Below are 27,954 nucleotides of genomic sequence, written 5' to 3' on the forward strand. Positions count from 1 at the left end.
ATCTGTTTTTCTCCACTGTATCAATAACAAAATTCTCTAGTGGGTCAGCACAAACTTTCTCCCCTGCCTCTAATCTGAGGGTACTGAACAGTGTCATGTTTTCATAACAATCTGATTTACATAACATCAGGTAAACTCAAAACACCAAAAGAAATCAGGCCAGGAAATCCACAATGGCTGTTCCAGTAGCTTTCCAGGGGCCCTGGCAAGCCTCATGTCAAATGCCCAGCTGCATCTTTACATGAAGAAAGCCTGTTTTTCCCTGTGGATCACTGTTGACACCCCATTATTAAATCATAGGTGGAAAGAGTGCTCTGTTCAGGGCAGTGTAGAAACAAACCCAAACACAATTTCAGGCCACATTGTCTTCCCTCCAGTAGACAGATGCTAGAAAGAACATTGACGTAAGCTGAGAGCACCTTAGAAACTTGAAGATCATGAATGACTTGCCCAAAGACATCAGTGAGTCTAACAGTTAACTCTGAAGCTGTGGGAAAGGGACACTAAATCATGACCAAGAATATGGCCAAGTGTAAGGTCTTGCACCTGGGTCAGTGCAATACCAAGCACAAATCCAGGCTGGGGGGCAAATGGCTGGAGAGCAGCCCTGAGGAAAAGGACCTGGGGGTCTGGGTTGATGAAAAGCTTAACATGAGCCTGCAGTGTGAGTGCAGCCCAGACAGCAACCCTGTGCTGGGCTGTAGCAAGAGCAGTGTGGCCAGCAAGGCAAGGGAGGGGATTCTCCCTCTTTACTCTCATGAGACTCCACCTGGAGTACTGTGTGCAGTTCTGGAGCTCCCAACACAAGAACATGGAACTGTTTCAGTCCAGAAGAGGCCACAAGGACACTCAGAGGGCTGGAGCAGCTCTGCTATGAGGACAGGCTATGAGAGTTGGGGCCTTTCAGCCTGGAGAAGAGAAGGCTTCAAGGATACCTTGTAATGACCTTCTAGTATCTGAAAGGGGCCTACAAGAGGGCCAGGGAGGGACTATCTACAAGGTCTTGTAATGACAGGATGAGGGGTAATTGGTATAAACTGGCAGAGGGGAGATTTAAACTAGATGTTAGGAAAGGGTTCTTTCCAGTGAGGGTGGTGAGACACTGGCACAGGCTGCCCAGAAAGGCTGTGGATGGTCCTGTCCTAGAGGTATTCAAGGCCAGGTTGGATGAGGCCTTGAGTGACCTGTTCTAGTGGGAGGTGTCCCTGCCTGTGGCAGAGGGTTGGAACTAGATGATCTTTCAGGTCCCTTCCAACCTAAACATTCTATGATTCTGTGATTTCTTCCAGCAGCTTTGTTCTTCTGTTGAAAAGACAATATTTCAGCCCCTGTCTGGACTTCAGTCTGGTGGCCTGAGTTGTTTTTTACTGGCCAGGTTTAGCTGAATTGCTAGCTGCACACTGATTACAGAAACACAAGTGCTAAAGACAGTTGCTGAACCCTCAGCAACCCTTTTCTTATCCAGTGCCTTGCTGAAGAGAGCTGAAGCCCTGCAGTCGGGTGCATGCTGTTGCAGTGGGTGTTTAGCCATCCTTGATGTGACACTGCAGTATTTCCAGGAAGAGAGCTCTCTGAGGCTGCCAGCACGCACGTATGCGCCTGTGCTTGTGTGCGTGCTGCTTGTACTGTTCTCCAGAGCAGGGGGATAAGAATGGGATTATCCTGTCTCTGCCAGCTTCAGGCTTCTCAGACCTTTCTCTGAAGCATCTGGTGCTGACTCGCATCAGAGACAGGATATTGACCCTCGTGTCTAAGCAAGTCTGGCAATTCCCATATTTCCAGGCACTGGACAGAAAGTGACTGTTTTCTAGTAAAGAGTGGCTCATATTTCTTGCCAATGCTGACAGTCAAATGCTGCTTTCACATTCTCTCTTGAGACACAACCTCAGGCTGAAGGTCAAAGGGTAGATCCTGGATGTTCCCATGCAAGGAAAATCAATTTAGATTCACAAAAGACAGGGCAGTCAGTGCGGAAGGTCACTGCATGGACTTGGTTGCTCTTCAGGGTTGGAAATTTGAGCAGGGAGGAAGGAAGGGGGTGAACAAGGATGAACTGATGGAGCAGGATTTCTTGTGGACTGGCAGAAGTGGTTTTTGGACTGCCTTGAGAAGAGCCGTGGGCAGGAGGGCCATCTGCAATAGAGATTGACCCATTCTGTTCTGCCAGGACCTGGATCATCCCAAAATCTCATCAACAGTTCTCATCTGGCCTCAGTCCCTCCCATTGTGAAACAATTTGGATTTCAATTTTTATACTCTATGGACAAATTTGATACAAGATCACAGAATCACAGAATGTCAGGGACCAGAAGTGACCTCAAAAGCTCATCCAGTCTCACCCCCCTGCCAGAGCAGGGTCACCTAGACTAGATCCCACAGGAACGCGTCCAGGTGTGTTCTGAATATCTCCAGAGAGGGAGACTCCACAACCCCCCTGGGCAGCCTGTTCCAGTGCTTTGTCACCCTCACAGTGAAAAAATTCCTCCTTATATTTAAATGAAACTTGCTATGCCTTAATGATTTGCTTGGAGTCAAGCAAAGGCACTCGCTCAGAGAATGACCTGATTCCTCCCTCAGGGATGAATAAAGATTCTTTTGAATTTGCAGCACAAGTCTGCTCACCTCATGTAATCTGTGAAAATCTGTTTGGTCTAAGGCAAATGGACCCCATAGGAAATTAAAGCTGAGAAACACTCTTCCATGGGCTTGGTGGGGACCTTTCTGCTTTAGATAGATGCTCATTTCCCCTTAAAGGACATTAGCAAGAGTCTTTTTTGTTTGTTTGTTTTTGAGGAGCCAGGGCAAAAGCCTTTGAATGACAGGCAATGCACCTCCAACCCTTGCTTGCCTGTCTGCTTTCAGGCTGAGTGCATTGAATGGAGCTGCATTCAATGGGTCTCATCAGGAAGTGCTTATAGCTTGTGTTAGGGATGCTGGCAAAACCAAGCTACTGATGATTGTGTTATGTTTAAGCTAAATGTGCTGGTTTGAAGCTAATTGGAATATTTCAATGAGAGAAATTAGATTATTGGTTGTGAAAAGAAAGTAATGATGACATCTGTATCATTCATTGGTTTGCTGAGAGGGATAAAAAGCCAAAACATTAACAGTCTTCCCACACTTTGTCCTGGCACCTTGCCCTTTTCATTCCTCCTTTGATCGGATCTAATATCTCACCTCTAATCTCAACTGACAACTAATAACATAAGCTTTGTTGACTTGCTTGGTTTTGGTTTCTGGCTGGGAAGGGAGATAGAGAGGGAGACAGAGAGGGTAGCTTTGAGCCTTTCTGGGCAGTTTCCTTTGGGAGGGAGTTTGGATTTCTGTATTATTTCTAACTTGTATATAGTTGTGAATACTTGTAAATAAATTGTGTATACATGCTTCTACATTTTGCTGTGCTGTGAAGAGAGCTTCAGCTTACTTCCAAACTGCCTGAGTTGGTCTGGTAAATTTCACAGTGTGGAGGGAGAACTCTCCTTACTCATGTCACTAAGTTTCACAGAAGTGACGAGTTGTTGCTGCTCTGAGGGGATAACGTTCTCAGCTGGTAAAAAAAGACCCCCAATGAGTGAATTCCCCTTTCTACCTTGTTAGTTTTTTGAGCCCTGCTCAGTAATAACACTGTGCACAGCTTCAACTTTAAGAGCTGAAGATCCCTACAGACACAGATTGTTTTGCTGCTTTCATGTATAGAGCAGAGCACAAGAGCTCCTCATGGACCAGAGCGGTGCTGGTGGTTTCATCTGACAGCAGATGCTTGCTGCAGAGTCTAACACCCCACTGGATTCAGTGGGGTTACATCAGAAGCAGAATATGAGCCAGGGTCTTAGTTTGTCATTTGCTGTTTAGTTCATATTTGGTGTTACTATAAATAGGACATGTGTCTGTATTTCTTATTTCCAGTTTTTTTTAGACCATGAATGTGTGATTGGTCTCAAAATGTCAGAGCTGGAATTGGAAAGGGCAGATAATCACGGCATGGCTTGCTCCTGTCCCAGCCTGCTCCCTGCCTTCCCACTGTGGGCAGAAAAGGGCCAAATGATCTGTCTTGACACAGTCACCAAGGATTGTTTTGAGTTCCTAGGAATTTAACCCTCTGACTTTGACCTTTGACAAAAACACTTAATTATTTCCAGCTCTTCAGCCAGGTCATAAACTGCTCCTTTAGAAAACTTTCTTGCTTTCTATAAAATAGAGTTCTTGGCTCCTGTCAGAGTTTACATTCTTTGAATGGAGGGGCTTCTTGAATCAGCGGGATGTTTTGGTGGGGTTAAAGAGTTCAGCATTTGGTTTTGTTTTTAACAGCAAAGAAATCCATGTTCCAAAATGCCATCCTGTGTCCAGGCTGTGTATCTCCATTACAAAACCAGAATTCACCTACAGAATCAAAATAAACAAAAATATTCCAGCCTTTTCTTATTTTCAGGAGCACACTTGGATAGTAATTTGTGAATTAGTAGTATTTCACTAATTCAGATCACCAGAAGTGACTGCCTCGTTGCTCCTGAACCTTTAATCTTTGGTCCCAGTCTATGAATGTGTGTCTTCCCTTGACTGGTCTGTCAAGCTGCATACAGCACACTGCTGTATGAAGTAAGAGAAGTATTTATTTTCATCTTTTTTTCTGTAGTGTACCCCACACACTCCAGTTTGTCAGAGAGACAGTCCTCCTTTGGTCAGAAAGTCATAAATTCAAACCATTAGTTTTACCACACTATCCAATAAATTGGAAGACAAGACCCTAGTTGAAGCACATCATGCCCCAAGAGCCACTGTTTCACAGAATCACAGAACATTAGAGGTTGGAAGTGACTTCCAGAGATCATCAAGTCCAACCTCCCCTGCCAAAGCAGGATCTCCTAGGGTAGTTTGCACAGGAACATATCCAGGTGGGTTTTGAAAGTCTCCAGAGAAGGAGACTCCACAACCTCTCTGGGCAGCCTGTCCCAATGCTCTGTCACCCTCACTGTAAAAAAGTTTTTCCTCATGTTGAGGTGAAACCTTTTGTGTTCCAGTTTGTAGCCATTGCTCCTTGTCTTACTGCTGCAGACCACTGAAAAGAGATTGTCCCCATCCACTTGACACCCACCCCTCAGATATTTGTATGCATTGATGAGATCTCCTCTCAGTCTTCTCTTCTCCAGACTGAACAGCCCCAGGTCTCTCAGTCTTTTCTTCCACTCTTTCTCTGATTTAGGTAGACACACAAACCTAAACAGCCACAATGCACCAGGGAGTCAACAAAACAAAAGAGGTCTCTGCCCATCAGCCTTGCAAGGCTCCTGCTTTTTAACAGCCCAAGAATGGATGGGTGGGGTACGTGGTGACCCCCATGCGCACGTCACTCCTGGTAAGGAGCTATTGACAACCACCAAAGCCTCACTTAAATAACAGTAAGGTTTAGCAGAGGATGTAATTCTGCCTTCCCACTTAACAACTTTACCAGTAAGCTGCTGCTTTTTCCTTACATGGGGATGTGGTTGGTGAGGACATTCTTCTGAAATGAAAAGGCGGCTCGCTGCACCAAAAACCACTTGCCCACATTGCTAGTGTGAGGCACTGGAAGGCAGCAAAACAGAGCTGAAAAACAAACTTTTCCTGAAACATCTATTTTTAGTCTCATTTCCCAGCTTTTGCAGCCCCAGGCTCTGCCAGCTGGATCTGAGGCAGAGTCTGGTTGCTCCCTCAGGACACTGTAGATATAGCTGGCCCCAAGCAGGTGGCTCAGCTCCAAACATGCACTTTCATTGGCCCAGGTGTGCAGCCCAGGGTTGGACAGCTGTGAGGAATTGCTTGAGACACCTGCAATTTATGAAGCTTTGTCCAAGTCTGAACTTCAAAACTCCCCTGGTTCCCCCTCACCTTCAGGTCAGTGAGATGCCATAGTCACCTGCAGGACCATCACAGTGGCAAAGCCTGTGACACGTTAGCGTGGAAGGAGATGAAGAGCATCCTTTTCTTGCCTCACGGCAGAGAGAGAGAAATGGAAATGCATGCGTTCAGGATCACCAGTGGTAGCTGAGTGGTACAGTCGTCAGGAACAGGATGGCATCCAGAGGGACCTGGACAAACTCAAAATGTGGCCATGTGTGAACATCAGAAGGTTCAACAAGGCCAAATACAAGGTCTTACACCTGGGGCAGAGCAATCCCAGATATCAATACAGGCTGAAGAATGATGGGATTAAGAGCTCTTCTTCCAAGAAGACCTGGGGGTACTGATGGATGCTTGACATGAGCCAGCAACGTGTGCTCACAGCCCAGAGAGCCAACTGTATCATGAATTGAATCCAAAACAGTGTGGCCAGCAGGTCGAGGGAAGGAACTCTGTCCCTCTGCTCTGCTGAGACCCCACCTGCAGTGCTGTGTCTACCTCTGGGCTCCTCAGCACAGAAAGGAGCAAGTTCAGAGGAGGCCACAAAAAATTGTTAGTGTGTTGGAACACCTCTGCTATGAGGATAGGCTGAGAAAGTTGGGATTGTTCAGCCTGGAGAGAGGAGGCTCCAAAGACGCTTTATTGCAGCCTTTCAGTACTTATAGGGGCCTAGAAGAAAGACAGGGATGGTGTTTTTAGCAGGGCCTGTTGCAACAGGACAGTGACAGGTAGCCTGAAGCGATGGTAACAGTGATATATTCATCAGAGAATGAATATATTTAGACAGTGGTGGTTTAAAAAAAGTCAAAACAGACAGCAGCTGTAAGCATCTTTCCTACTCAGAGGTAGCATCCTGTGCCTTGGAGAAGGCTGGATTCCTGAGCGTGACCTGGGAAATTCCAGCCCTTCCTCTGCCTCTGGGGTACTGCCAGCTTCCACCTCACTTACACTTGGGAATGCAGCCATTGCCAGGCAAAAGGAGGGAAAAAAAAATTAAAAAAAACCCAACCAAAGACAGAAAGCTTCCCAGGTCACAAGCCCACAGGGAAAGGGCTGCATTTCAAGGTAAATCCATTTTAGCTCCAAACACAAATGGCACCTCTCTAAAACTGCCCAAAATCTCAGTTGCTGAAAACAAAACAGCAATTAACTGTGATCTTGAAGTCTGTGTCTTGAAGAGTTTGTCTTCTATGATGCTTTGGTCTCTTCACAGTCTCCTGCCTGCAGGCAATGCCCTGCAAATGCCTTCTGCCACCTTACCCTCACCAACAGCATTTTGTAAGAGACGAATTGCATTTCTGTCCTTTCCGGGAGCTGCTTTCTTCAGGTCAAGCCTGTAGATGATTGACTTTTTTAATTGCAATTCCATGCTTCCTGAACCTAATTCTCACCCAGAGATCTGCTTGACACTGTTCCAGCAATGCCAAACTGCCCAACTGCCAGTGTGAGAGCCCTGGAGATTAAAACCCCATCCTTTCCCATCTCTAGAATATTTTCCCTATTCTCCAGAAGCACCAAATACTTCTGTTCTCTCTAAATAATAAAACCCAGAAGTAAAGTCACCCATTCAGTGTTCTTATTTCCCATATGTGCCATATGGCATTTTAAATACCAGCTTTCAGGGCCTGTCCTTTCTTAAAAGCTAAGAAGTTCTATGGCATAAATATTTTCCACGTGAAGTTAGGAAACCAATGTGTCGGACACTATATTTTTTAACAGTTATGGTCTGTTAGATCATGGTCTTTTGTGGTTAGGTATGAGATCAGGCCACCACAAAGCCATAGCAGGAGAGTCACATGGAGGAAAACAGATCAACTGAATAGCTTTCACCATTCAGGGGAATTCAGAAGAGTCAAAACGTGGGTGTGTGGAATGATCTGTTGTCCTGACAAAGCTAACCTGAGGTGCCCTGACTTGTAAGGTGAGAATTAAGAGATATCATAAAGACAATTCCTGTTTGCAGTGGGATGAGATTCAACAGGACCAAGTGCAGGGTCCTACACTTTGGCCACAGTAACACAGCCTGTAATCTAATTCTTCTCACCAGAACATTCTAGCTAGCTTCAAACTAGCACAGCACAATATACAAGTAGATATTTACAATCTATACAGCTATATTCAGAAATATACAAGTTAAAAAGTAGTGCAGAAACACAACAGCCCTCCCAGAAACCAGAGTTCCCAGGAGGGGCTCCCAACCACCCTTCCACCTCCTTTCCACCCCTTTACCTTATCCCAGACTTTGTCTTACATTCAAGGTGAGTTTGGAGAATTGGCCAGGGGGGTTAGGAAGCAGAGGGATTAGTCAGACAGCAGGTTAGCAAGAGAAGTGCATGCAGCCAAAGAGCAACTGTGTTATCTATATTTATGTTCTTGTTTTAATACATCTCAGCAAGCCTGTGAGTGAAGTAGACATCACCGTTGTTTCCTTTTCACAGCCTATAATCTAATTCCTCTCACTAAAATATCCCAGCTAGTCTCAAACTAGCACAGGGTGACCCTGCTCTGGCAGAGGGGTTAGACTGGATGATCTTTTGAGGTCCCTTCTAACTCCTAACCTTCCTTGATTCTGTGAGTGGTGGGTTAGGATTACCTCATATAAATTTACCAGACCAACTGGGATGGGTTAGAAATGAAGCAGTATGTTTACAGCAAGCTAACATTTACAAGCATATAGCACAATGCCTATGGACAGAAATATATTTACAAATATATTGCAAGCTGTAGAATTAGCACAAGGATCACAAGAGGAGTAGCCACCACCTTAAACCATAACACTATGATTCTGTACTTTTGACACCATTGTGCACCTCATTAAAAACTCAGGTGAAATCAAGGCCAAAATCAAAGTGTTGCAGAGCCTGTGTTTGACACTCAAAATGTATTTTTGTGGGGGAAAAAAAAGGCCTACATGTTTTATAGAATCATAGAATCAACTATGTTGGAAGAGGCCTCCAAGATCATACAGCCCAACCTAGCACCCAGCCCTGTCCAATCAACTAGACCATGGCATTAAGTGCCTCATCCAGGCTTTTCTTGAACACCTCCAGGGACAGTGACTCCACCACCTCCCTGAGCAGCCCATTCCAATGCCAATCACTCTCTCTGGCAAGAACTTCCTCCATAAATCCAGCCTATACTTCCCCTGGCACAACTTGAGACTGTGACCTCTTGTTCTGTTGCTGGTTGCCTGGAAGAAGAGACCAAACCTCCACCTGGCTACAGCCTCCCTTCAGGTAGTTGTAAACAGCAATGAGGTCTCCCCTGAGCCTCCTCTTCTGCAGGCTAAACACCCCCAGCTCCCTCAGCCTCTCCTCATAGGGCTTGTGTTTTCTTTCTATAAAAAGAGAGGTCACTTCAGGACAAATGAGTTGGTCTGGAGGATTATTCAAATGTAATACATAAAATTGGTCTCATTTTAATTTCAGATTTTCCTTGAAATGAAATGATGATTTGTAGGCAGGTCATGGGTTTAGGGGAAAAAAGGGTCATTTTCTTCCTGACAAGGTTGAAGAACAGGAATTGCACAATAATCTCAAGAGCTTGTTCTTAAAAATTATGTTTTTATTTACTCATTCCACTTACCTTTTGTTTTTGTTCTTAGTGCAACCCCGGCAAACCTTAGACCTTTCAGCAGTCATCATGAGGAAACACACGAGAGAAAAATACCTTCCCTGGGAAGACAAATGTGGGAGAACAAGTGCCAAAATGCTGATGGGCAGCCACAACACACCTCTGCCTCAGGCCACAGAAATGACTGGTGAGCTGGAACACCTCTGCTGTAAAGAGATCAGCTGAACCCAACCTGCCTGGCTGCTCTCCTAGATGAGCAGTCACAGAGGGTAACTGGGGCTACTGGAGGTGTGAGGCTCAAAACAACACAGGGTTCTGTTTTCTTTTCAAAATAACAATCCTCACTGTCAATACAGGCTGGGAGAGGAGGTGATAGAAAAGGACTTGGGGCTGCTGGTGGATGAGAAGCTGGACATGAGCAGACAGCGTGAGCTTGCAGTTCAGAAGGCAAATCTCAACCTGGGCTGCATTTAAAGATGCATTGCCAACAGATCCAGAAAGGTGATTCTGCCACTTTGTTCTGGTGAGACCTTACCTGGAGTATTGCATTCGGGTCTGGAGCCCTCAATACTGGAAGGACGTGGACCTGGTGGAGAAGGGGTTGGAGCACCTCTGCTACGAGGACAGGCTGAGGGAGCTGGGGGTGTTCAGCCTGGAGAAGAGGAGACTCCAGAGAGACCTAATAGTGACCTGCCAGTACTAGAAAGAGGCCTGTAAGAGGACTGGAGAGAGACTGTTTACAAAGGCCTGTGGTGACAGGATGAAGGTCAAAGGTTTTAAGTTAGAGGAGAGTAGAGACATCTATTGGACGTCAAGAACAAGCTCTTTACCATGAGAGCAGTTAAGCACTGGAACAGGTTGCCCAGTGAGGTGGTTGAGGCCACATCCCTGGAGATATTCAAGGTGAGGCTCGATGGGGCTTTGCGTGACCTGGTCTAGTTGAAGATGTCCCTGTTCACTGAGGGGGGATTGGACTAGCTGACTTTTGGAGGTGTTTTCCAACCTGAGGGATCCTATGATTCTATGAAATACTGCAGGCCAAGCTCCTAGGAGTGTCCTTGCATGTGGCACCAAACACTGGTCCTCTGGTCACTTGCCTATAGATTTTAAAGGCATTCTTCTCAGTGGGTCTGTGGAAGGGGCTTCATAAACACCTCAAAGAGTGCAGCAAGCGGTGCACCCTTGCTCTGCATTAGCTTCATCTGTCACAGCTTGTGGAGAGGTGGAGAAGCCAAGGGAGGTATTGCCTTGATATTAGGAGGAAGTTCTTCACATAGAGATTGATTTGCCATTGGAATGGGCTGCCCAGGGAGGTGGTGGAGTCACCATCCCTGGAAGTGGTCAAGAAAAGACTGGATGAGGCACTTAGTGCCATGGTCTAGTTGACTGGATAGGGCTGGGTGGTAAGTTGGGCTGTATGATCTTGGAGGTCTCTTCCAGCTCAGTTGATTTTCTGATTCTAAGCCACATCAGGAATGCATGTATGTATCATTAGACCATCCAACAAGGGCAAGCCACTCAGTGTTTGCTTAGTGTTGGTTAGGGCATGCTTGTACTTCTAAGCCCTGAAGGCCAGGGAAATGTTACTTCCTTGCCCTGGGTTATTGCAAACCACCATTATTAATGGTTGGCAGCTGCTTATCAGACAGTATTAAGGGACTTCCTGGATTCTCAGGGAAACATTTATCATGGAATCATAGACTCATAGAATGGTCTGGGCCAGAAGGGACCTCTAGAGGTCACCTAGTCCAGCCCCCTTGCAGTCAGCAGGGGCCTACACCGGGTCACCCAGAGGCCTGTCAAGCCTCACCTTGAATGTCTCCAGGGAAGAGGCCTCAACCACCTCCCTGGGCAATCTGTTCCAGTGCTCCACCACCCTCACAGTAAAGAGCTTGTTCCTAACATCCAATCTAAATCTGCTCTTCTCAAGCTTGAACTCATTGTCCCTTGTCTTGTCAATGCAGGCCTTTGTAAACAGCTTCTCCCCATCCTTCCTGTAGCCCCCTTTCAGGCTGCTATTAAGTCCTCTCCAAGCTGAACAACCACAGCTCCCTCAGCCTGTTCTCACAGCAGAGGTGCTCCAACCCTCTGATCATTTTTGTGCCTTCTCTAAACCAGCAAACAATGTCTTTAAACTACAAGAGGAGATGTTTAGATATAAGGGATTTGGGTTTTTTATGTACTGAGGGTGTTGAAACACTGTCACAAGTTGCCCAGAGAGGTGCAAGAAGTCCCACCCCTGGAAACACTCCAGATCAGGTTGGATGGGGCTCTGAGTCACTTGATCTAGTTGAAAATGTTCCTGCTGACTGCAAGGGAGATGGAGTAGATGACTTTTAAGGTTCCTTTCCAACCCATTCCATGATAATGAGTAGGCCATGATTTTCAAAGCAAACCCTCAGCTATGCCCTGCAAAGAGAAATGTGGTTTCCCCAGGTTGGCAGCACTGCACAGCTCACTTTGAAGCTATTGGGAACTAGCGCAGGGAGCAACAAAGCAGGCAGAAAGGGAGGCAGCTTTATGTGTTATCCTCAGATGTTGGTGAGAATAGCACTGACCTGGGATGGCCTAAAGGAAGAATTTGTCCCAGACATAGCAGAACTTTTGGAAATTAGTGGAGTGCTAAGGTTCCTTGTCAATCTAGCAGCAGGATCCCTCCTGTCTCCTGTGATAAAAGCAGAGAATAAATTTTCTGGGCTGGGAATTGTGCAAAATGAGCCCTTAGAAGTTCTGGTTTTGGGCCCTTAGTAGAAGATTGCTTCAAGCTGCAAAAAAGGAGTTTAAGCATTCCCTAGATAAGACTTTTTCTTTGTCCAAAGTCTTCTCATGTCTCCAGCTGCTGTATTCATGTGTTGAATTCTGTGTCCAATTTTGGGCTCCCCAACTCAAGACAGACAGGAACCTGCTAGAAAGAGCCCATGGAGAGCCACAAGCATGATTAGGAGGCTTGAGCATCTCCCCTGTGAAGAGAGACTGAGAGACCTGGGACTGTTTAGGCTGGAGCAGAGAAGTCTGAGAGGAGATCTGATCAACATCTATAAATATCTGAGGAGTGGGTGTCAAGTGGATGTGGCCAATCTCTTTTTGGTGATCAGCAGCAATAAGCTAAGGAGCAGGGGGTCAAACTAGAATGTAGAAGGTTTCACCTCAACATGAGGAGAAACTTCTTCACAGTGAGGGTGACAGAGCACTGGAACAGGCTGCCCAGAGAGGTTGTGGAGTCTCCTTCTCTGGAGACTTTTAAAACCCACCTGCTTGCATTCCTGTGTGAATTACTGTAGGGGATCCTGCTTGGCAGAGAGATTTGGACTTGATCTCTGGAAGTCACTTCCAAACTCTAATATTCTGTGATTCTGTGAAAGGGAGATAGGCACAGGGCAAGCAGGTCTGTAAGCTGAGAGATTCTCTCTTACAGTGATTGCAGAGCAGAATGCAAGCATTGAGAGAAAAGCAGTGGCAGCTCTTCCATGGGATTTTCCCTGTTTTGCACTCTTTTGGTATGCTTTTACCTCAGAAGTGGATGATTGGTAGCATAAGGATTGCTGTGCTGGTGGTTTTCCATTGCAGTGGAAGGTTAAAGTTTCTGCTTCTGTTTGGTGCAGTTCCTCACAACCATCAATAAAAGCAACGGATGAAGGTTGCTCCTTGAACTCTACTTTGGCTAAGATCCAGGTCTTGCCTCTGCTTATATTAGTGTGCTGTAATGTAGTAGAAACCTCTGATCACAAACAGAATTAAAAACTGCTGAGGCAACTGATTGTAGGCAGGAATAAAAAAAAAAGAAAAAGCCCAAACCAAAACAGTTCATTGATCATAGAAACAGATTCAGTAAGGTTAGGGGAAAAGAAATCCAAAATCAAGTCCAACTGTTGTTGCTAGGATAGTGCTTCTCTTTTAGAGGAGGAAGTGTTGCCTTTTTTACTGACACTAACAACTTTCCTTGGCAGCAAGAGCAAGTGCAAAGAAGAGCAACGAAGCTGGTGAAGGGCCTAGAGAAGAAATCTTGTGAGGAGACACTGAAGGAGCTGGGGCTGTTTAGTTTGAAAAAGAGGAGGCTGAGGGAAGACCTCATTGCTGTCTACCTGCAAGGATGTTGTGGAGAAGTTGGTGCTGGTCTCTTCTCAAAGGTAAATAGTGATACAACAAGAGGAATGGCCTCAAGTTGTGACTGGGTAGGTTTAGTTTAGACTGGACATTAGGGAAAGAAAAAATCCCAGCAAGAGTAGTCAGGCATTGGAATGGGCTGCCCAGGGAGGTGGTTGCATCACCAACCCTGGATGTGTTTAAAAGTTGTTTGGATGTGGTGCTTGGGAATATGGTTTAGAGTGAACCTTGTAGAGTAGGGGTATCAATTGGACTTGGTGATCATGAGAGTCTTTTCCAACCTGAGTGCTTCTGTGATTTTTTGGTTCTAAGAGCAGAAATATGGCTGCATAAAAACCTCTGTCCTACTTTTTGTATCAAACTCAGTATAAAAGACACTGCTATACCACACAAATATGCTAGCCCCTTTGATGCTGGTCAAAGGAAGGATTCTACTCAGTATTTTTCAGGCAGTTCTTGACTAGTTCTGGACACATATAACATAGAGTCCACAGGACCTTTCTGCCCCTCCCATGTGTGTCTGGAAGATGGGCTTGATGCAGTAGCAGTGCATGTTTTCACACCGTAAACAAGCTGTGGTGGTGTTGTAGAGGTTATTGGTTCTGCTTCTCAGGGCACTGAAAGCAAAAGCATTCATAAGGCTGATGGCCAGGTCAGAAGCTCTGCTGGAGGCAGGGCAGCAGCCTTTTCCCATTGGTATGATGTCCTGGTTTTGCTGGGACAGAATCCTTGGCCAACCATGGTCTGCAGGCCATTAGCAGTTTGGAATCAGCCAGGGCAGCTGATCTGAGCTGATTCCAAACTGATGCAGGTGTATCCCAAACCAGAAATGCCATGCAGTGTGAAGGGGGAAGTTTGCTGAGGATGGAGGCTTCTCTTCATCCTGCTTCTGCTCTTCCTTCTCCTCCTTCTTCTCTCCAACCCTGGAGGGGCCTGCTTACCATTCTGCTCCTGAGGACTGCTTTCCTAGTTACTGTGTCCACTGTACAGTCGATGAGGTCAGTGTAACCTATATAGTTAATGTTGCCACTGCTATGGTGAATATGGTCTGAACATAGATGACTATCAGTGCTTGATCAGTAATCTGCATAATGTAGTAAGAATCTGGACTGGAAGAGACGGAAACACACGAAGATTGGCAGATTTAGGCATCACGGGAAGTCACACTTCTTTCAGTACCAGTGAATTTCCTGGGAAAGATTGGGAAGTGACATGGAGAAAAGAAGCATCTTGCTCATGTACTACAATCCTCCACCATCCCCACCACAAACTTCTGTAAAATTAGTGAAACAAAGCAGTCACTGTTATTTTTTTTTTGCTGGCAAATCCCATGGAGTTGCTTTAATTATTCTGTGTTCCTGCTTTCAGCAGCTAAGGATGACAAATAGAGTAGACTCATCCTTCACCTCTTCAACTCTCACCCTCACCTCTCAAGCATTTTGCCTGACTGCACTTCTCTCTGTTTACCTTGGTGACAGTGATCTTGGAGGGGTCTACTCCAGAGAAGAGTCACCATTGTGATGCACAGTATGGGGTGTTCTCCGAGGTCAGTGTTGTCATAATGTGCCCTGTCACTGCTCTGCCTCATAGCTCTGCTCTATGTTGATGTACTTCCACTGCTCTGTGACCTTGCAAACCAGCTTTTCGCTGTGGAACAGTAACAGACAGACTCTTCCAGTGCCTTCTCTGGCCAATGTGAGGTCTCTATGTCCTGTGACAGTTCTGTTGCGGCATTCAGCAGTATGATCCTTGCACTTGTTTATGCTCTGGTTTTGTAGTTCTGAGGAGTCTGGAGCCATTTAAACAGTAACTGTTGGCTACCTGCCTGATGGGCCTAAGGACTAATTACAGCAGGTGTGACTGGCTTGGGTTTGAACACAGATTCTCTTAGGAAGTCCTTTTAAATATATATTTGTGATGGTTTGGGGGTTACCCCGCCCCCCCACACTTTTGTATTTGCCCCAGCTAACTCAGACGGACCCTGGGAATATAGATGAAGCAATTTATTTACAGCTAGCAGAATTTACAAGCAGCTATTTACAATATATACAGTTATATACAATTATATACAGAAATATACAAAGGATAAACAATACAAAAGCACAACTCCCCTCCCAGAAACCTGAGTCCCCAGGAGGGGCTCTCAAACCACCCCAACACCTCCCCCGGCCCTCTCAACCTTACCCCAGTTCTCAGGAAGAAAAGAGGTGCAGCCAAGAGGTTAGGGAGCAGGGTTAGTAGGAGCAAGGTTACTGAGATGTGACCAGGTCTAAGGCAAAAGCAAGAGAGAGAAACAAAATGGAGAAAAAGTCTTTCTTCTTCCCAGAGTTCTCAGCGTAACTTTGAGAGAAGTTGACATCAATTGTTTTCATTTCACTGCCCGTTATCTAGTTCTGTTACCAAAACATCCCAGCTTGCTTCAAACTAGCACAATATTTGATATGGAAGAAAAGAACTTTAACATATTAATAATTAAGCTCAAATCTGTGAAAAAGCACCAGGGGTGAGCTGCCCTTGCAAACATTAATGTTTCACATTGGTCTCCTGCTTCACCTTGGAAAATCCTTGCCAAATTTGGACATGTTTTGTGACTCATTTGCAGGGAATTCCTGACTCTTTTAAGCTTTTCTCTTATTTGTAGGTATGTGCTGACTAGTTTGCTAAATGGGCTGTTCTGAGGCTGTTTGCTACACTTCACATCACTTATCCCTCTCTGCAACCAAGTTGTACACCGCCAGGTCTTACACTAGTGTGTGCCAGTTAAGATAAAGTAGGCAGAAGCAAAAGCCCAACCTGTACCTTGGTATAGTGGCATGAGGTGGGTGGGGTGGAAGTTTTGCTTCCCCATACCTACACTGTTGGTGTATGACTCACAGCTGGCTATGCAGGCAGTGGTGGGACTTCTGGCAGGTCAGAGGCTTGATAACAGCCAAGGACAAGAAGGAGTTGTTATCTGGTGTCCATGAAGAAGTACTCTCCGTGCAGACAGGGTGTTTGGCCCTTAAGCTCATGAGCTAAGCGCTGCATGCAAAGGTAACTAATAGAAGTGTACTGAGCTTATTTTATTCATTGTCACTTCCTTAATCTGTAGACTGTGACAGTTTTTTCCTGTAACAACTTCCCTTTCTCCCATAGCTCCTATTTTAGGAATACTCAAAGAATCATAGAGTTGTTGGAGGTTGGGAGTGACCTCTGGAGACCTTGCTCTGGAGATCTGGCTCTGGAGATCTGCTGCATCAGATTCACCTAGAGACAGTTGCTCAGGATCATGTCCAGGCAGGTTTTAAACCTTTCCAGCAAAGAAGGCTCCACAAATTCTCTGGGCAGCCTGGTCCACTGCTCTGTCACCTTTACAGAGAAGTTTTCCTCATGTTCAGACAGATATTTCTATTTCATATTCTGGAAAAACTGTCCTGGTTTTTTGAAGCTTCTGTAGGGAGCAAAGGTGCAGGTACATCCTGGTCATGCTTTCTCATAAACTGATTTATTGGAACCATAGAATCATTTTTTGGCAAAGACTTCTAAGATCATCGAGTCTAACACCTGATGTAACACCACCACCACCATGGCCACTGAACTATGTCCCTAAGTGCCATGTCTACACAGTTTTTGAACACTTACAGTAACAGTGACTCTACTACCTCCCTGGGCAATCTGTTCCAGTGCTTGACCACTCTTTTAGTAAAGAAATCCTTCATAATGTCCAACTCAAATCTCTCTTGCCACAACCTGAGGTAATTTCCTCTTGTCCTATCATTTGTTACTAGGGAGAAGAGACCAACACCCACCTCACTTCAATCTCCTTTCAGGTAGTTGTAGAAAGCAATGAGGTGTCCCCTCAGCCTCCTCTTTTCCAGATGAAACAGCCCCAGTTGCCTGAGGCACTCCTCATAAGACTTGTTCTCCAGGCCCTTCACCAGCTTCATTGCACTTCTCTGGTCATTCTACAGCAACTCAACATCTTTATTGTCATGAAGGGCCAAAGCTGGACTAAATATTTAAGATGTGACCTCACCAGTGTCTAGTACAGGGGCACAACCACTTCCTTACTTTTGCTGGTAATGCTGTTCCTGATACAAGCCAGGATGCTGTTAGTCTTCTTAGACATCTGGGCACACACTGGATCATCTTCAGCCATCTGCTGATCAGCACCCCCAGGTCCTTATCTGACTGGCAACTTTCCAGTCACTGTCCCCCATGCCTGTGGTGTTGCATGGGATCGTGGTGACCCAAGAGCAGGAACTCAACTCTTGGCCTTATTAAACCTCAAACAATTGACTTCAGCCCATCAATCCAGCCTGTCCAGATCCCTTTGCAGAACCTTCCTACCTTGGAGCAGATCAACACCCCTGCCCAGTTCGGTGCCATCTACAAACCTACTGGGGGTGCACTCAAATCCTTCATCCAGATGATCGATAAAGATGTTATTTTAAACCTTGTATGTGGACACACCATCTTTGCAACCTCTAACGTTCTGTGATTCTGGGAATCAGACCTACTACTATTTCTTTTGTCCTTGATATGCAGCTTTAAAAAATGCCCCCCCCCCGATGCATATCTCCTGTAAGCCACAGCTTTTTCTGGAGCTGAAGGAAAACAGAGCTGATGTCATAGGCTATTTTAATATGGAAATGTCTAAAATGCTTGGTTTATGTAGTAGTAAATGACTGTACAATGCTGCTCACTAAATGATTTCAGTGTTATTGTTTCCAATTACATACACTGACAACTGTTAGAACTGAACTCAGATTGAGAAAATCTTTTTGTTTTAATTCAAATTACTTTCAAGTTCTTAAGCTCCACTTCCACCCATTTCCTCTTCCCCTAAGTCTTCTTCAATGGCAAACACCAAGTTAACGCTAAGGTTTAGGGCAATGAAGCTGGTGAGGGGCCTGGAACACAAGCCCTATGAGGAGAGGCTGAGGGAGCTGGGGGTGTTTAGCCTCAAGAAGAGGAGGCTCAGGGGTGACCTCATTGCTGTCTACAACTACCTGAAGGAAGGTTGTAGCCAGGAAAGCAGCAACAGAATAAGGCAACACAGTCTCAAGTTGTGCTGGGAATGGTATAGGATGGATATTAGGAGGGAGTTTTTCACAGAGAGAGTGGCATTGGAATAGGCTGCCCAGGGAGGTGGTGGAGTCACCATCTCTGGAGGTGTTCAAGAAAAGGCTGTAGTGCCACGGTCTAATTGATTGGATAGTGCTAGGTGATAGGTTGGACTGGATGATCTTGGAGGTCTCTTCTACCCTGGCTGATTCTGTGATACTATTCTATTCTATGAATACCTGCAGGGATGGGCTGAGCTCTCCAGACAGTGGTGCCCTGTGTTCTCAAAGTCAGTGTCACATGTTGGTGAGTGAATACTGCTTCTGGATGTATCAGACACACCATGTCAGATATAGGGTGGTTATTCTTCCAGTTTCTGGTTTTCTTCTCTTTTGATGCCTCTGAAGTGTTTGGGCAGGCAGACTGTTCCCTGTCAACTCCCACTCTTACGTTTTTCCTTAAAAGTAATATTTAAAGTGCTTGCATTTGCTTTTCTTTTAAGTATCAAAGAGTAGCCAGGAGTGCAGACTCTTGTCCCTTTAGGTTTACATTTCTGCCAGCAAAGTCTCTGCTCCCGTCCTGCACTTGACACTCTCGTGCTGCACACTAGCCACCCAAGTGGGCACAGCACATCTGTTCTCTCAGAGCCATCCATTAAAGTGTGTATTTTGGCAATTCAAACAATTGCTGAGCTGCAAAATTGAAAACCAGATGTTCACTAAATGGAGCAGAGGATGCTGCTGAAAGCAGAGCTGGGGTTTAAAAAGAAGCTGTTTAATGAAAGCAGAACAGGTTCTCTCTCTTTGCTTTCTGAAAATCAAATCAAGGAAATGAAAATGTTTGGGGTTTTATGCAGGCCCTACTTCAGCAGCACCTGCCTAACCTGGATGAAACAAGTGCCACTAAGGTGGCAGACACAGGGCTCATTTCCAAAAAGATTCAGGTACCTAACTTTGGTTCGAGATGCTTCTGTCTAAATGCAGATCCTTAAGACCTCTTTGCTGTCCTAGGGGACATGAAAACCTAACTCCAGGCCTCAGCTATTATATCAGAGCTCTGCTTGAAACGGTGGCAACTGCTTTTCATCTGCTCTTTTTTTGAAAGAGAAGAGAAGGATGAATGCCCAAGGACATTTGAATTCATGTATCTCACTTCCCTGGAGAATATCCTAAGCAACTAACCAGAAAGCATCCTGAAGTGGTGCTCCCTTTGCTATGATTCTCCCTGGCTTAAAGTAATTACATGTGTAATTGTTAAACCACAGATAGACGTGAGGCTGGCTCTGCCTGTGTGGTGGCAGACCCCAATTGGCACTCCAAAGATCTTAAGGTTTACTTTTATATTTGTTTCTAGAAGTTCAGCATTAGGTGAACAGTTCAGACAGGTACAAAGCTCACTGAATCTTTCTAAAAGCTTGTATTAATTGTCCTGATTTGAGTCAGAACAGAACTTACTCTGTTCAGCTCAGTCCCATGGATCAAGAAGAGTGTGACCAGCAGGTCGAGAAAGGTTATCCTCCCTCTCTTTTCTGCCCTAGTGAGGACTCATCTGGAGTACTCTGCCCAGTTCTGGGCTGCCTGGTTCAAGGACAGGAAACTGCTTGAGAGGGCAGAGCAAAGGGCTAGGAAGAGCATAGGTGACCAGAGCATCTTTCATATGAAGAAACGCTGAGGTAGTTGGGGCTTTTTAGCTTAGACTGAGGGGATCTTATTAATGTTAACAAATACTTAAAGGGTGGATGTCAGGAGGATGATACCAGTGTTTCTTCAGTAGTGCTTAGTGACAGGACAAGGGGCCTTTGATCCCTATTCATGTGTTCCTGAATCCTGTTCCAGAATCCAGCTCCTGAAGCTGATCACTGCCTGCCATTGAGTCCAGTCTGGGGCTTTCCCAGTGTCTGCCCCCAGCATCAGTGGTGAAAGTGCCATAATTGCCATCAGGGGTTTGGGTTTGATGTTGCTTTGTATCTGCTTCATGTTATTTTTACTATTTTCATTAAAGCTAGTTTAGATTTTTCTTTTCCAACCCATTAATCCCTCTCCCTTTCTCTTCCCCTTTGGAAAAAGACAGGGCTTAATAGAGAGCGTCTGTCATTCACCTATGACTGTCCCAGCCCTGAACCTTGACAATTAACTCAAATCCAGCATCTGGGTCCATTATACATACACAAACATGGGGGCTCTAAAGGCCAGACTCCATGATATTTAAGTGAGACAGCCGTGTTCCGTGGCAAAGGCAGCACTGGCAGCAAGCACCAGTCTGTGGAACAGAAAGGAAATAGTCTTGCTGCCTGCCCACAAGCAGGTGCAGCATCAGACTGGGATGTTTTCACAGACACAGTGTCAAACTCCTCTGCTACATCTACGTCATTTAGGGAAAAAAATGAGGATAATCTTCTGATTGCTGTCTTCTCTTCTTCCAGAATTATTCTCACTCATTTTTCACTGCAGGGAATGCTGATTCCATGTTGCTGTATGAAGCCCAGGCTGGAATAGTAATTGCATTTTAAATACTCAAGGTAGAAAAAGTATTCCATTAGTTTCTTGCCACCTAAAGGGTTCACAGGATGTTAGGGGTTAGAAGGGACCTCCATAGCTCAAGTCTAGCCCCCCTGCTAGAGCAGGACCATAGAATCTAGCTTAGGTCGCAGAGGAATGCATCTAGATGGGTCTTGAAAGTCTCCAGAAAAGGAGACTCCACAACCTGTCTGGTTACCTTAATCACCTTTTTATCAGTATCTTCAAAGCTTTTTCAAAGAATGAATCAGTGACTACCAAAGAACTGATCCACCTATATGAGGGGTTTGCAGAGCAAAGGTTTACACAGCATAAACCTGCACCATGTATGTGCCCTCTTTTCTCTCTCCCTTCAAGATTCAGCAGCAGTTTTAAAGAAGAGTCAAGCTTTCCTTTTCCCCAAGTGCCTTCTGCCTTGAGGATGTGCTTTCTCCTCAGAACCACGCCACCTTCCTCCACATGGGTATGTCCTCTGCCCATGAAAGGATTAGAAATGGTCTCTTTTCAGAGGTAATTAGTGACAGAACAAGAGGGAGTGGCCTCAAGCTGCAACTGGATAGGTTTAGACTGGACATTAGGATTTTTTTTTCCATAAAGAGTGGTCAGGCATTGGAGTGAGCTGCCCAGGGAGGTGGTGTAATCACCAACCCTGGATGTGTTTGACAGTTGTTTGGATGCAGTGCTTAGAGATACAGTTTAGGGTGCACTTTGTAGAGTAGGGTTAAGGGTTGGACTTGGTGATCTTGAAGGTATTTTCCAACCTGAATGTTTCTGTGACTGTGAAATTTCAGCCTGAGTGCATTTTTTAAAACACACCACCTCTTATTAGACAGCAGGGGAGCTTGTTGACTCCATCTGCCACTCTTCTCATGGCCTATGTGTTTTTTCAACAAACTTTAACATCCCCTGCTAAAGAAGTGTTGTTTTCAACGGGAACACCCTGAGCAGAATCATGCCATACATATCTGCCCTTTTGAAATGAAAAACCCCACAGTAACTACCATCTGCCACTTTCTTAGTAAACACTGTGATATTATGTCATGAACTCAATTACGCAGATCACTGGGGTGTGGGCTACTGCTTTTTAAAACCAGCTGTTGAAATAAAGCTTTGCTTTAGGTGCAGCAAATCCATTAGCGCGTGTTCGTCAAAGCAAAAGGGCTCGTTTCAGCCAGCCGTGCATGTTCCCTTACGTCAGCGAGGGAAATGCTGGCTTCTTTCTTATTGACTCCTGTAATTAGAGGCTAACAAACAGCAACAGTTACTGCAGAGGCTAACTCAAACCCTTCTCCTCACAGAATCATAGATGGGTGGGAGTTGGAAAGGACCTTTGGGCATTGAGTCCACTGCTTCTGCTAAAGCAGGGTCACCTAGAGAAGGCTGCACATGAACATGTCCAGATAGGTTTTGAGTATCTCCCAGGAAAGAGACTCCATATCCTCTCTGGACAGCTTGTTGCAGTGCTCTGACACCCTCACAGGAAAGTTGTTTTTCCTCATGTGCAGATGGATCCTCCTGTGTTCAAGTTTGCCACTTGTCCTGGTGCTGGGTACCACTGAAAACAGCCTGGCCTCATTCTCTTGACACGTGCACTTCAGATGTTAATGATCACTGTTAAGATCCCCTTTCAGCCTTCTCCAGGCTGAACAGCCTCTGTTCTCTCAGTCTTTCCTCATCAGAGAGATGCTCCAACATCATAGTGTTGGCCTTTCATTAGATGCTCTCCAGCATTCTACTGCCTGTCTCTGGCTGAGCCTGTAGAGAAATGGCAGTATCTTTCATCAGATTCACCTTTTGGCCATACAATTTCTGTGGGGCAGAGGACACATGCCTCAAGCTTGGTTTTAGAAATAGATTAATATACTTAGAAAAATGCCATCCTAAAGGGCTGAGATGCTGCTAGTATCATAGCAGAGGTACTCCAGCCTTCGGATCATTTTTGTGGTCATCCTTTGAACCTGCTCCCACAGATCCAAATCTTCCCTGTGCTGAGGGCTCCAGAGCTGGACACAGCACTGCAGGTGAGGTCTCACTTGAATGCAGCAGAGGGGCAGAATTCCCTCCATCAACCTGCTGGCCACACTGGTTTTGATACAACCTAGGATACGATTGGCTCCTGGGCTGGGAGTGCACGCTGTTTGCTTATGTCCAGCTTTTCATCCACCAGTACCCCCAAAGTCCTTCTCCACAGGCCTACTCTCAGTCACATCATTCCTCGATTTTTGTTGTTGGATTTGGATTTCTTTTTGTCCAAAATACACTAACATGCAGTGGATATGTATCTACTGCATTCAGTGTGACACAGAGAGAGAGCTCTGTAAGGTTCCCATGATCTGCTTATTATGCAGGAGGTGTCTGTCTGGTGTGGTGGGCACATTGGCCTGACTTGTTACACCTGGTTGGTTCTCAGCTGAAATCCTCTGGTCTAAAGCTAAGTACATTGTACTAAGCAGACAGGTCTCTTGGCAGGTTCACTGTGAGTACATGATGTGTATTCCTCTGGCTGAGTAAGACCTTGATGAACTTGTATCAAAGGATTTTCTGAACTGGTTTTAGGAGCATGATGTGAATTATATGGAGCAGGTGTGAGTGCCAGAGGAAGGTGGAGGTGGTTGTCACACTTCACAGCTGAAAACCACCCACCATCAAGGCTGCTTTTCATGGCCTCTGCCAACACAGACCCTGCTGGAAACAGAGAGTCCTCTGAGGCTCTATGGTAAGCCTGAAGGGACAGAACAGGCTTTTGAGGGAGGAAATAAAAAGCATTGGAAAAACTCCTGCCTCAAATCAAGGTAATTTTTAATGACTTGTAAATCAAGACCAAGCTGAAGGTGGGGGGGGGGGGAGAAGAAATAAAATCATGGTTTACAGAAATCTCCTCCCTTGCCTTCAAAGTAAGCAGTAGGCTTTCCAGGGCAAATTAGCTGCATCAGCCCACCACAGCACAACACAGGAAAGCTTTGTGGAGGGAGCCAGTTACAATTCTAGCATTGTGGTGTGAGGAGGGGCTCTGTGGTCAGATAGTGACGTGTTATAAGCTGTGAGAGAGTCCTTCAGGCTGGCAAACAATTCTCTTGACAGGAAAGTTAGAGCTACCTATTTTCTAGACTCTTCTCTTGCAGGTATGTTTGATGATGTTCTAAGGCTGCAGTTAGAATGCCTCAAAAGAGACAGGCTGTGGTTTTGCATCTGGCAAAATTGAAGACCCACTACAACTGATGAAGCTTTTGTAGGTGTGGGAGGAAAAGTATGCAAGGGTTAATGATACTTTCTTCTAACAAAGACATTTTGGATGCCTTCTAGTGCTCGGGAAGTGCTCATACTGAATACACCCAATTACATCAGCTGGCAAGTTATTCTTGCCACCATTTCCCAAGGCAGTGATTCCTTAATTGATGTTGGTAGTCATAATCCCCCTGCATATCCACTGTTAGATGCTGAAGAAGACACCTAAGACTACAAGTAGAAGTTTCAGTGCACTTTATGCTATATCTAGTAAAAGGATCACAGGATGTTGGAAAGGACCTTCAGATATCATTGAGTCCACCTGCCAGAACAGGACTATAATCTAGTGCAGGTAACACAGGAACACATCCAGACAGGTCTTCTCTTCAGCAGACGAAAATGCCCCAGGTCCCTCAGCCTCTCCTCACAAGGCAGTGCTCCAGGCCCTTAATCATCTTTGTAGCCCTCCATTGGACTTTTTCAAGTAGAATCTTGTGCCTCCTGAACTGGGGAGCCCCAAACCGAACACAGAATTCCTGGTGAGGTCTCTCCAGGGCAGAGTAGAAGGGGAGGAGAGCCTCCCTCGATCTCTCTGTAGTGCACTACAGGATTAAAGGTGAACTGTGAAGTAACAGAGCTTTGGGTATCCATGTGCTCTGAGCTGTTCTGGTTAAGCATTTGGGGTTTGTATTGATTTGTTTGGGGGTCTTTTATAAACAGAACCACAGTGGTGGGGAGTGGGGGCTTGGAAGGAACCTCTGGAAACTAGTCCACTCTCAACTGCTGAATCAGAGTCACCCAGAGCAGGTTGCACAGGATCATGTCCAGGGTTTGGAATCTCTCCAGAGAGGCAGATTCCACAACCTCTGTGGGCAGCTCAGTGGTGCGTGACCCTCAAAGGTAAGAAGCTTTTGCTTTCCAAATTCAGTTGGCTCTTCTGTATTGATCGTCCCTCAAAGCAAGCAAGCCCTGGGGAAATACTGCCATGAGAAGTTTCTCCACTGCAGGCCTACTGAATTAAAGTGGAGGCCTTCACCATGAAAATGTGCCTTCAGGTAGAGATTTCACTAGATAAATCTGACCAGTTCCAGCATGTTTTGGTGTGCAGGTAATTACCCTCTGCCTTGAATGGAATTAGGAATGGGGGATGCCTACAGCAGTTCTGACATACCATTTTGTTTTCAGCCCTTGGAATTGGGAGTGAGAGGAAGCAAAGAGAAAACCAGCAGCAGTGGTAATACAAGTTACTGTGAGTGGCAAAAAAGAGTCTGAAAGACTGCTGCACAAAGCAGACTTCCTAAAAAGCAAGATCATTTCTTCACTCTGTTAGCACATATATAAGTAAGCTTACAAAATTTTGCAGGCATTTCTGATTGTGTAAAAACAAAACCCAAACCCAAATTAGGGAAGATGGATTACAGAGTTACCCGATGTCAGCATTCTTCATGTCCTTCTAAGGCACTAAAGTTATGAAATTCAGATACAGTTTTATTTGTGTTTTTGTAGGAGACTTTAAACACTGCAATGTATAACAACAGCTACTGCTTATATAGGGGGAAGAAGATTCTCTGTCAGTTCTTGATTTAAGGGTTCTGTCTGCAGATGACCTTGGTTAAGACTTTGCATTTCAAAGCTGTGATGAAGTGAAGCTCCTAGTAGAGTTGAGATCTGTGGGTGTAAATTGTGATGTCTGCATGTGCAGCTTCACATGCAACAGTTAATGTCTGAACAAAGCCTTCTGGCTGGATTGAAACCTCACACAATTAGCAAGTAAGAAGGGAGGGCAGGAAAGGAGGATTTTTCAAGTTTCTCATAGCCAGCATAAAAACATCCAAAGCTTATTGCACTGCAATAATAGAATGGTTTGGACTGGAAGGAACTTTTAAATGTAACCTGGTCTAACTCCCCTGCAGTCAGTAGGGATACCTTCAACTATTATGTCCAGTTCTGGGCTCCCCATTTCAAGGGGGATAGGAGTTTATTACAAAGTGTCCAATGGAGGGCTACAAGGCTGATTAAGGGACTGGAACATCTGTCCTAAAAGGAAAGGACTGGGGCTGCTCAATATGGAAAAGAGAAGACTGAGAGCTTATTGATGGTTATAAATATCTTAAGGGTGGGTGTCAAGAAAGTCTCTTTTCAGTGGTGTCCTGTGAAAGGACGAGGGGCAATGGATACAAAGTGTAACACAGGGAGGGGACAAGCTCTTCTCAGCTGCACCCTGTGATAGCACAAGGAGTAACAGATGTAAACTACAGCACGGGAAGTTCCACCTCAGCATGAGGAAATACTTCTTTACTCTTAAGTGTGATGGAACATTGGACCAGGCTGCTCAGAGAGGTTGTGGAGTCTCCTTCTCTAGAGACCTTCAAGACCCATCAGGATGCCTTCCTGTGTGACCTGCCCTAGCTATCTCTGGGGGTTCCTTCCAACACCTATCATTCTACGACTCTAGGGGAGAGGGAACAGGAAGCCTAGAGAAAAGAGTCTAGCTATCTGACTGTGGAATCTTCCCTGGGACCTAAACAAAAAGTTGGTTTTTTTTCCTCTTTCCTAGAAATGTGAAAGTGTTAGGATGTAGATACATGAAGTGTAGATCAATGAACTGTGTGCAGTTCTGGAGCCCCCAACGCAAGAAGGACATCAGACTGTTAGAGCGAGTCCAGAGGAGGGCAACGAAGATGCTCAGAGAGCTGGAGCAGCTCTGCTGTGAGGACAGGCTATGAGAGTTTGGGCTCTTTAGCCTAGAGAAGAGAAGCCTTTCAGTATCTGAAGGGGGGCTACAAGAAGGCAGGGGAGGGACTATTTACAAAGTCTTGTAATGACAGGACAAAGAGTAATGGGTTTAAACTGGAAGAGAGGAGATTCAAACTAGATGTTAGGAAAGGCTTCTTTCCAGTGAGGATGGTGAGACACTGGCACAGGTTGCCCAGGGAGGTTGTGGATGCTCCCTCCCTGGAGATGTTCAAGGCCATCTTGGATGAGGCCTTGCGCAACTTGTTCTAGTGGGAGGTGACCCTGCCTATGGTGGGGGGGTTGGAATTGGATGAGCTTTGAGGTCCCTTCCAGCCTAAACCATTCTATGATTCTGTGAAGCATATTCTCAGTTGGCAAGTCTCATCTACAGCAAGTACTGACCCCTTGCTGCCATGACTGTGCTGCCATATGCCAGCCTCTCAGCTCTGTCAGTGCAACCATCTGCGATGCTGCATGCTGAATAGTTTCCCCTGCCAAAGGACATGGAAGGCCACTGACCACCCCATGTGCAGCACCAGCTGTCTTGTTGAAGAGCTTGACAGGTTCTCCTGGATACAGTCACAAGAAAAGAGTCCAGTGTAGGGCTACAAAGAAGAGGATACTGGAGCATCCCTCTGACAAGAAAGTTGATAGACCTGTGTCTGTTTAGCCTGCAGAAGAGAAGACTGACAGGAGATCTTCTCAATGCTTATTAATACCTAAAAGGTGAATATTAAGAGGATGGGGCCAGACTCTTTTCAGTAATGTCCAGTGATAGGACAAGGGCCAGTGGAGGAAAACTGGAACACACGAGGCTGGATCTAAGCATAAAGAAAAAGCTGCTTCCTGTGAGAGTGTCAGAGCACTGGAACAGGTT

The 27,954-nt window shown here is 45.5% G+C and overlaps 1 long non-coding RNA gene across 1 annotated transcript in view; it reads left to right on the forward strand.

Annotated features, from left to right (window-relative positions):
- The first annotated feature begins 9,485 nt into the window (after nucleotides 1-9,485).
- The window catches only part of LOC135184810 (uncharacterized), a 34,545-nt gene continuing 16,076 nt past the window's right edge, over nucleotides 9,486-27,954 (forward strand). Inside the window, exon 1 of the long non-coding RNA XR_010306189.1 lies at nucleotides 9,486-9,637. This is a non-coding gene — a long non-coding RNA (uncharacterized LOC135184810). The remainder of the gene's footprint in view (nucleotides 9,638-27,954) is intronic.

Source organism: Pogoniulus pusillus, chromosome 21 (genome assembly GCF_015220805.1).
Source record: "Pogoniulus pusillus isolate bPogPus1 chromosome 21, bPogPus1.pri, whole genome shotgun sequence".
NCBI classification, from domain to species: domain Eukaryota; kingdom Metazoa; phylum Chordata; class Aves; order Piciformes; family Lybiidae; genus Pogoniulus; species Pogoniulus pusillus.